This window comes from Pteropus alecto, unplaced genomic scaffold, assembly GCF_000325575.1.
Source record: "Pteropus alecto unplaced genomic scaffold, ASM32557v1 scaffold110, whole genome shotgun sequence".
Classification (NCBI taxonomy): Eukaryota; Metazoa; Chordata; class Mammalia; order Chiroptera; family Pteropodidae; genus Pteropus; species Pteropus alecto.
The window spans coordinates 3,198,755-3,206,448 of NW_006431920.1; the positions used below are offsets into that span (position 1 = coordinate 3,198,755).

General features: G+C 37.2%; 1 pseudogene; it reads right to left on the reverse strand.

Moving 5' to 3' along the window:
• Positions 1-3,899: 3,899 nt before the first annotated feature.
• Positions 3,900-4,018, reverse strand: LOC112475447 (annotated as a pseudogene).
• Positions 4,019-7,694: the final 3,676 nt, after the last annotated feature.

Here is a 7,694-nt window from a genome sequence, read left to right on the forward strand (position 1 = left end):
TTCTCCTTTCTCTGTGAAATATGAGATGAATTTATCTGCTAGGAATGAATGGAGATGTGATAGGGGCAGAAGTTTGAAGAGAGTAGAGGAGGCCTAAGTAAATATCTTGTTGGAAAGATCAACTTTTGAAAACTTCATCTCATGGCACAGTCTGGATTCACGTAATGAAACAAATATAATATCCTTGATGTAAAACTTCAAATAGATTAATAGATGAAGAGTCAAAGTGTTCTAAACCATTTATCTCCTATAAAGAGGACCAAAACTAAACATTTTAATTTGGTCTTTGATATTTAGATAAATGTAAGTTGCTTCTGAGAAACTTTAAAGGGACCTATTAGAATTATTATTAGCTTATAGACCTTCAAATACACTGACTAAGCAAAACAACTAGCAACAAAAATAAATACCAAAAAATCATATATTAAAACACGGAAGAAACAGATATCAATGAGCAATTAAAGGAAAAAAAGAAAACTTAGAACAAAATGATATAACAAAAGTAAACTGATTAAATCTCCCAATTAAAAGTCAAATGTTCTCAGATCAAAGTACAGCAATTAATGCTGCTTATCAGAGACAAATTTAGAACAGAGAGACTGAGATTCAATGTAAAAAATAAGGAAATCTATACCCAGAAAATCTAAAAAAACAAATAGTAGAGAACTGCAGTATAAATATTTAGAATTCAATAAATATAACCAAGATCAGTGGGAAAACTTTACGTAAGTAATTTTTCAAAGGACTTCTCATGATATTAAATAATTCAACTTACATAGAGTACATAACTACTGTACTAAGTAACCTTTTAACAAAAGCATTGCGTTGAATTCCATACATAAAAATGTTTTCAAAATCAAGATGAAATACCATACGTATCATAGAGATTTTATCATTCTACTCGCAGTTGTTGAAGATGAAGCAAATAAAACATAAATGAGTTTATATAAGGTTTTAATATTATACTTTATCAGATTAAAATATAATATTGATACCATAACATATAGATAATGCCACTTTTCTTCAGCATCCACACTATATTTATACAATTTGATTATATATTTATTAATCCACAAATTAGATCTTAATAAATCCTAAATAGCTGAAATTGCATAAACTCCACTCTCTGATCACAAAGGTCTTAGAAGACACCAAGATAAAAATAAATCCAGTGCTGTAGGGTCAAAGAAACTCAAACCCAGGGTCAAAGAAGAACTAAAAACTGTGATTTTGATGTGTTACCTACTAATGCACAACAAATTACCCCAAACTGGAAGACTTAAAACGACACACATCTCTTGTTTCACAGTTTCTGTAGGTCAGAATTAGAAGCAGCTAGGCTAGGTGGTTCCTGCAGAGGCTTTTCCATGAGGCTACAGTACAGATGGGAGCCATGGCTGCTGTCACCTGACTAGAACCGGAAAAGCTACTTCTAAGATCTTGTATTCGAATGGTGTTGGCAGGAGGCCTCAGCTCCCTGCCACGTGGGCTTCTCCATAGGGCTGCTTGCAACATGACAGCTAGTTTCCCCTAGTGAAAGTGATGTAAGATAGCCTTTATGACCCACTTGAGAAGTTACTTACTGTCTCTTCCACCTCATATGTTTTTAATTAAAATTTTTTTTTTAATTCTTTCGATTTAAAAAATTTTTTATTTTTTGACATTCAGTATTACTTTATGTTAATTTTAAATGTATAGCATAGTGGTTAGACATTTATATAATTCACAAAGTGATGCTGCCCCATAAGTCTAGTGCCCACGTGGCACTACACATACACATAGTTATTACTATATTATTGACTAAATTATAAATGCCCTACACTGTCCTTTACATCCCACCTTATTTAATTCATTCTAGGTGTCTCACTGAGAATGGCCCACACCTAAGAGGAGGTGAATTAGGCTCTACCTTTTAAGAAAAGCGTCGTGAAATTTGTGAACAAATTTTAAGGTACCACATTAAAATGTTTTTAACATAATGATTATAATCATGTGCCATATCAATATTTGTGTAATGTGACGGGAGCTTTTATTATTTAACCAGAAAAAAAAATGAAGAAGAAGGAAGGAAAAGAAAGTTTTCAATTCGAGAAGCTAAGAAAAGCAGCAGCAACACGCTCCTAGGGAGAAAAAAAAAAGGCATCAACACAGATCAAAGCACAAATTATAGAATACATAAATAAATAAAGGACAAGAAATATTGAAATATATGAACTATCTTAAGTCCCAGTGCTCTGAAAAATCCGTAAGGTGGACCAACATCTGAGAGGTAGAACAAGTAATTACAGACATGCTGAGTTAGAAATTTGAAATAATCTGAGATATAATCACAGATGTAGAGTTGTTTTAATCACAAAAGATTGTTAATTTAAACATGCGTTAACATGTTTAAATTTCAGTTAAACTGGCAATTTATCGAAAATATAAATTTGTAAAATTGCTTAAAGAAGAATTACTAAAATCTGAATTGACATGTCACTATGAAAGAAATTAAAATTCATTATTAAAAAGTACTGTTTTCTCCCCTCCTTCCCTATGTTTAGTCTTTTACTTTGCATTCTCTCAGGTATTTGATGAGCTGGTTATTCTCATGCCATTTAAACTGTTTCAGAACAGAAGGAATTTGAAAAAGTTTCAGATTAATTTTGAGAAGTAAACAGGGCTCAGGTATCCGAAATGACAAGAATAGAAGAAAATTAACCAATTCATAGATCCATTTTAATTATAAATACATACAGATATCAGAGGCGTAGTGGTAGAAAAACAATATGAATTAATTGAACTTTTAAAATCAATTTGACAATTATCCGCTTATACATTGAAAACAAAAAGACACTGGAGTAAAAGAATGGACAAATATAAATAAGCAAATGTGGAAAAAAAAACCCATAAAATAATAACAGAAAAAAAAAAACTAATTTAATATAATAATATTAAAGTTGGATAAAGTAGTTAATTATTAGAAAAATAATAGGAAAAATGGAAAGTCATTGTCTATCTACCAAAGTGAAACATGGAAAGATAGGATAGTCTCGAATCTTTTATGAACTGAATACATAACTTCGCAGTGTGTAGATTTAGGAGAAAATGATCAGTATACTATTTGTAACAGCTGGGGAGGAAATTCAGCAATTACATTTTGGGACTCTTGAAATGTTCGTATGTTCTGGTCTACTTATTCTATTTCTCAGAAAATCTATCTTAAGAAAAGCAGTCCTAAGTAAGGGAAGAAAAATTACATCCAGGTATAGTCAGTACAGAGTAATGATCAGAAACATGGACTTAGGTGTGGGATTGTCTGGGTTCTGCTACTGCTGCTGGGTGAATTCTCTGCGCCTCAGTTTATAAAATGGGGATTAAAAAGCATCCACTTCACAAGGTCCCCTCCCTTCAGATGAAATGGATTAACATATGTAAAGTGCTTGGCACCGTGCATCTCACGTACTAATCAATATACATGTGTTTACTATTATTAAATTTATTGGCAGTATTAATATTAATGGGAAAACAATAGGAAAGAAAAAGTAAATATTCCATATGATAAGAGGGGAATTAAGGTTTATCTATTAAAGGAATGCTATACTGACCTTAAAAAATGATGGCTAGGAAGGCAACGTTGAAAATGCTAATGATATAATGTTAAGTAAACAACAGAAACACAAATGATGATGCATGTCACACTATTACCATCATGTACGCTAGATTTCTGTGAGTATGAGAAAATGGAAGTTTATGCAAATATTAACTGTGGAATATTGAAATGAGTAATTTATTTACCCATTACTTGTATTCGCTTTTTAAAATTTTATTTATTTATTTTTTAGACAAGGCAACCCTTGGTTGACCTCACAGATTGCAAGGACCTTGTCAGTTTACAATTCCTTATTTTTTATTTTTTGCGCCTACAGCACCTGGTCTTCCCAGATGGTCTCCCATCCAAGTACTAATCAGGCCTGACCCTGCTTAGCTTCTGAGATCAGACGGGATCGGGCTTGTTCAGAGTAGCATGGCTGTAGATGCTTTTTATAATTTTTAAAGGTATCTTTTTGAATGAAAAAAACCACATTTTTCTTTTTAAAAATAAGATGTTCAGATTGAGTGCTTCACAGTCTTTCTTATTAAAATTTAAAAAGGACATTTTGTTAGACCTCTCATTTTTTATTACCTTTCTCTTGGTGAGATGATTAAAAGATCAGAAGAGAATTGAGATCAGGATTCAGAGTTAGCAAAATCATTATTTTCTTTCTTTTTGGATGATTAGGCTGGCACTGGAACCAGAGCCGCAGAATCAGCTTGGCATGACCGTCATGATAGCTGGCACAAATGTACCTACTTGCCCCGGTTATTGGTTATTTTCTGTTATATTGTTATAATTGAATTACACATAGTTGCAAGTTTCGCTGACTCAGTTTTGAGATTTGTTGTTGTTGTTGTTGTTGTCGCCACTTTTATTCATCTGTATGTTTGCTCTCACTCTGCTAAGTGAAAGGTTTGCAGTGGCCACTCTGGAAGCTGGTAGATCCTTGTTATTGTCCCATCTTTCTTTGTAAACACGTTCAAACCCACTAACTCTTCAGATATAAAACGTCCACGCTTTGGGTGTTTCTGAGATGCAGGTTCTGTTCTAACCGCATCAGGAATAATATTGGTGAAATACACATCTATTCAGCTTTGGCCATTTCCATGGAGGATGGACCCATGGAGAGACAGACCGCTTTTCATGGGCATTTCATATGGGTCCCCTGACAGCTCGGCTGAGCAGTATTGGCCAAGTTTGGATCCAGGACAGTTCTATGTCATTTTGCACTTCAAGTGGGTGGTCACGCTCTCCTTTGTCGGCTGGAGCAAACAGAACTTTTTTTTTTTATCAGGATGTGGAGCTCAGGCTGACTTCAGCGTGTCTCCTTGAGACAAACACTTGTAACCAGAAGAAAATGGTTTAGTGAGTGGTGAGGACTCTCGGCTTCACATTAAATGATGCTTCATACATTTTTTGAAGTGCACTTCAATTTGGGCACAGCAGTTCCAGAGACATGGCTCAGCTCCCCTTTGATCGATTGCCGGCAATTCTGAGTATCTGACAACTCTTCTTTAGAAACTGGCTGTGAATTTAAACAGCTGCCGCACACGCAGGAAGGTGACAGAGTCAATTTGGCTTCTTGGGAAGAGTGTTATATTGTTTCGTGGAAAGGATTACAGAAGTGTGTCCAATCTAATTGTCTCCCAAAGTAGAGTCACTTTAAGGCAGTCCATTCTAATGGAATTTCATTCCTGGCTTTTTTTTTTTAATTATGGTGACACTAGTTAACGAAATCCAGTAAGTTACAAGTGTACGATTCAACAATAAGTCATATATGCATTACATTGCGTGTTCAACACCCACAGTTAGATTTCTTTCTGTCATCACATATTTGACCGCTTTTACCCCATCTACCTCCCCCCTCCCCTCCCACCCTCTGGTAACCACTAATCTATCATCCATGTCCATGAGTCTCTGTTTGTTTGTCATGTTTGTTTGTTGCTTTCAGGTTTATATCTCACATATAAGTAATATCATGTGGTTTTCTGTCTGGCTTATTTTGTTAGCATGATTATCTCGAAGTCCATCCATGTTGCTTGCAAATGGCACTATTTCATCTTTTCTTATAGCTGTCACATTCCATTGTTTATATGTACCACAGCTTCTTTAGCCAATCATCTATCGAAGGACGCTTCGGTTGCTTTCATGTCATGGCCACCGTGAATAAAGCTGCAATAAACATCCATGTGCAAATATCTTTTCAAATATATGTTTTCAAGTCTTTGGGATAAATACCCAAGAGGGGGATTGCTGGATCAATTCTTAGTTTTTCGAGGAACCTCTATCCATTTTTCCATAGTAGCCGTACCAATTTTCAGGCCCACCAGCAGCGTATGAGGGTTCATTTTCCCCCAGATCCTCTCCAACACTTGTTATTGCTTGCTCTGCTGATGACAGCCGTTCTAACAGGTGTGAGATGGTTTTGATTTGCAACTCCCTAATAACTAGCGATGTTGAGCATCCTTTCATATGTTTATTGACCAAGTGTCTGTTCAGGTCTTCTGCTCATTTTTTAATTGGATTGTTTTTTTTGTTGTTGTTTGAGTTGTATGAGTTCTTTGTATATTTTGGATATTAGGCCCTCATTCCTGGCTTTTTAAATAGTGCCTTCTGTATAACTGCTGAGGCTAGCTTATTCCTAGTGTTGCGTGGTCGGAGAAGTGAGCCTCCCCAGCAGCGATTCCTGTCCTTGGTTATTCTCTTGGATCCTCTGGGCAGTGGTAAAGGTTTCTCCCATCCCCTACCTCACACGCCCCCAGAAGGTTTTGGGATGGGTCAGAACAGTGCATTACTTAAATCAAATCCTATGGCTATTTTTTACCTAAGGCTACATTTTACTCCCTGTTATATTTCTGATCCCAAATTATGTCCAGACACCTGTAAATTAGCCTATCAGAGACGATCAAAGAGCTCATGTTATAGACATATTGCAATATTAAAATGGCAACATTAGAGACCTCAGACTTGAATATAAGTCCTCTCCTGTCATTAATTTCTTGTGGAAACCTTAAGTTACCTTATATGTAAAGTAAAATGATAATGATAATAATAATAATAATAATAATTGAAGTCCAAAATATGAGTAGAAGGGGAAAATCTTGGTTTTTAGCTTCTCTACGACAGTTGTCAATCTAAGCCAGTAACCAGCCAGCCTTGGTGGTCTGTGAACTTAAACTGAACTGCTAGAAGTTTCTCAGCTGGAGATCAGCCTTGGCACTCCACACCTGTCTAGTAGAAATCTCTTTACCCCAATGTAGTCACAGAGCCACACTGGAAATTTTGCTACCTCTTTGCAAAGCTCAGATATTTACAATGGGAGTTCCAATAAGAAGGTGTAATTTGAATTTCTTTTCTTTTTCCCTTTATCCGAAATCTTTTAATTTTTATTTCTCAGCTGTCAGAGACCAGATGGAGTGCTGGCACAATCCTGTGGCCTAGCGCTCACATATCCTAGCGCTCACATATCCTAGTGCTCTAATGAACGAGTGAGCGGGTCTCTTATTTGCTGGGGTTGCCATGAGGAACTACTCCAAACTGGGAGCTTAAGCTGAAGGGATGTCCTGTCCGTCGGTTCTGGAGGTCAGTGTGAAACCAAGGCGTGGCAGGCCTGGGTCCTCCCGAGGGCGTGAGGGATGGAGCGGCCCAGGCTGCCCTTTCTGGCGCGTAGGTGGCCGTCTCTGTGCTCCCCTGGCATGCTCCCTGTGCGCGTGCCGTCTCCAAGTGTCCCTTTTTATAAAGTCAACGGTCACATGGAATAAGGAACCGTTTTAATGACCTTGTGGATTAACTCGATCACCCGTGTCACTTCTCTTGATCTGAGTAAGGCCACGTTCTGACATCCTGGGGCTTCGGACTGCAATGTACGAATTTGCAGGGGCACGCAAATTAGCCTGCAGGTCCATCCTGCTCTGACACGTCTGTGTCAGCTCGGGAATGGCTGTTCGTTGATCCCCGAACTCCGGCTGCTCTTGATGTTTCTGAAACACAGAGCCGAGGGGACCTGGGCTCCCCAAGTCCTGCTGCCGTGCTGTCTGTCACACCTTTCGCGACAGTGGGACGTGCCTTTCGGGTTCGCTTTCCCTCTCTCCTCTCCTTACTTCCTTCCGAAGGACCC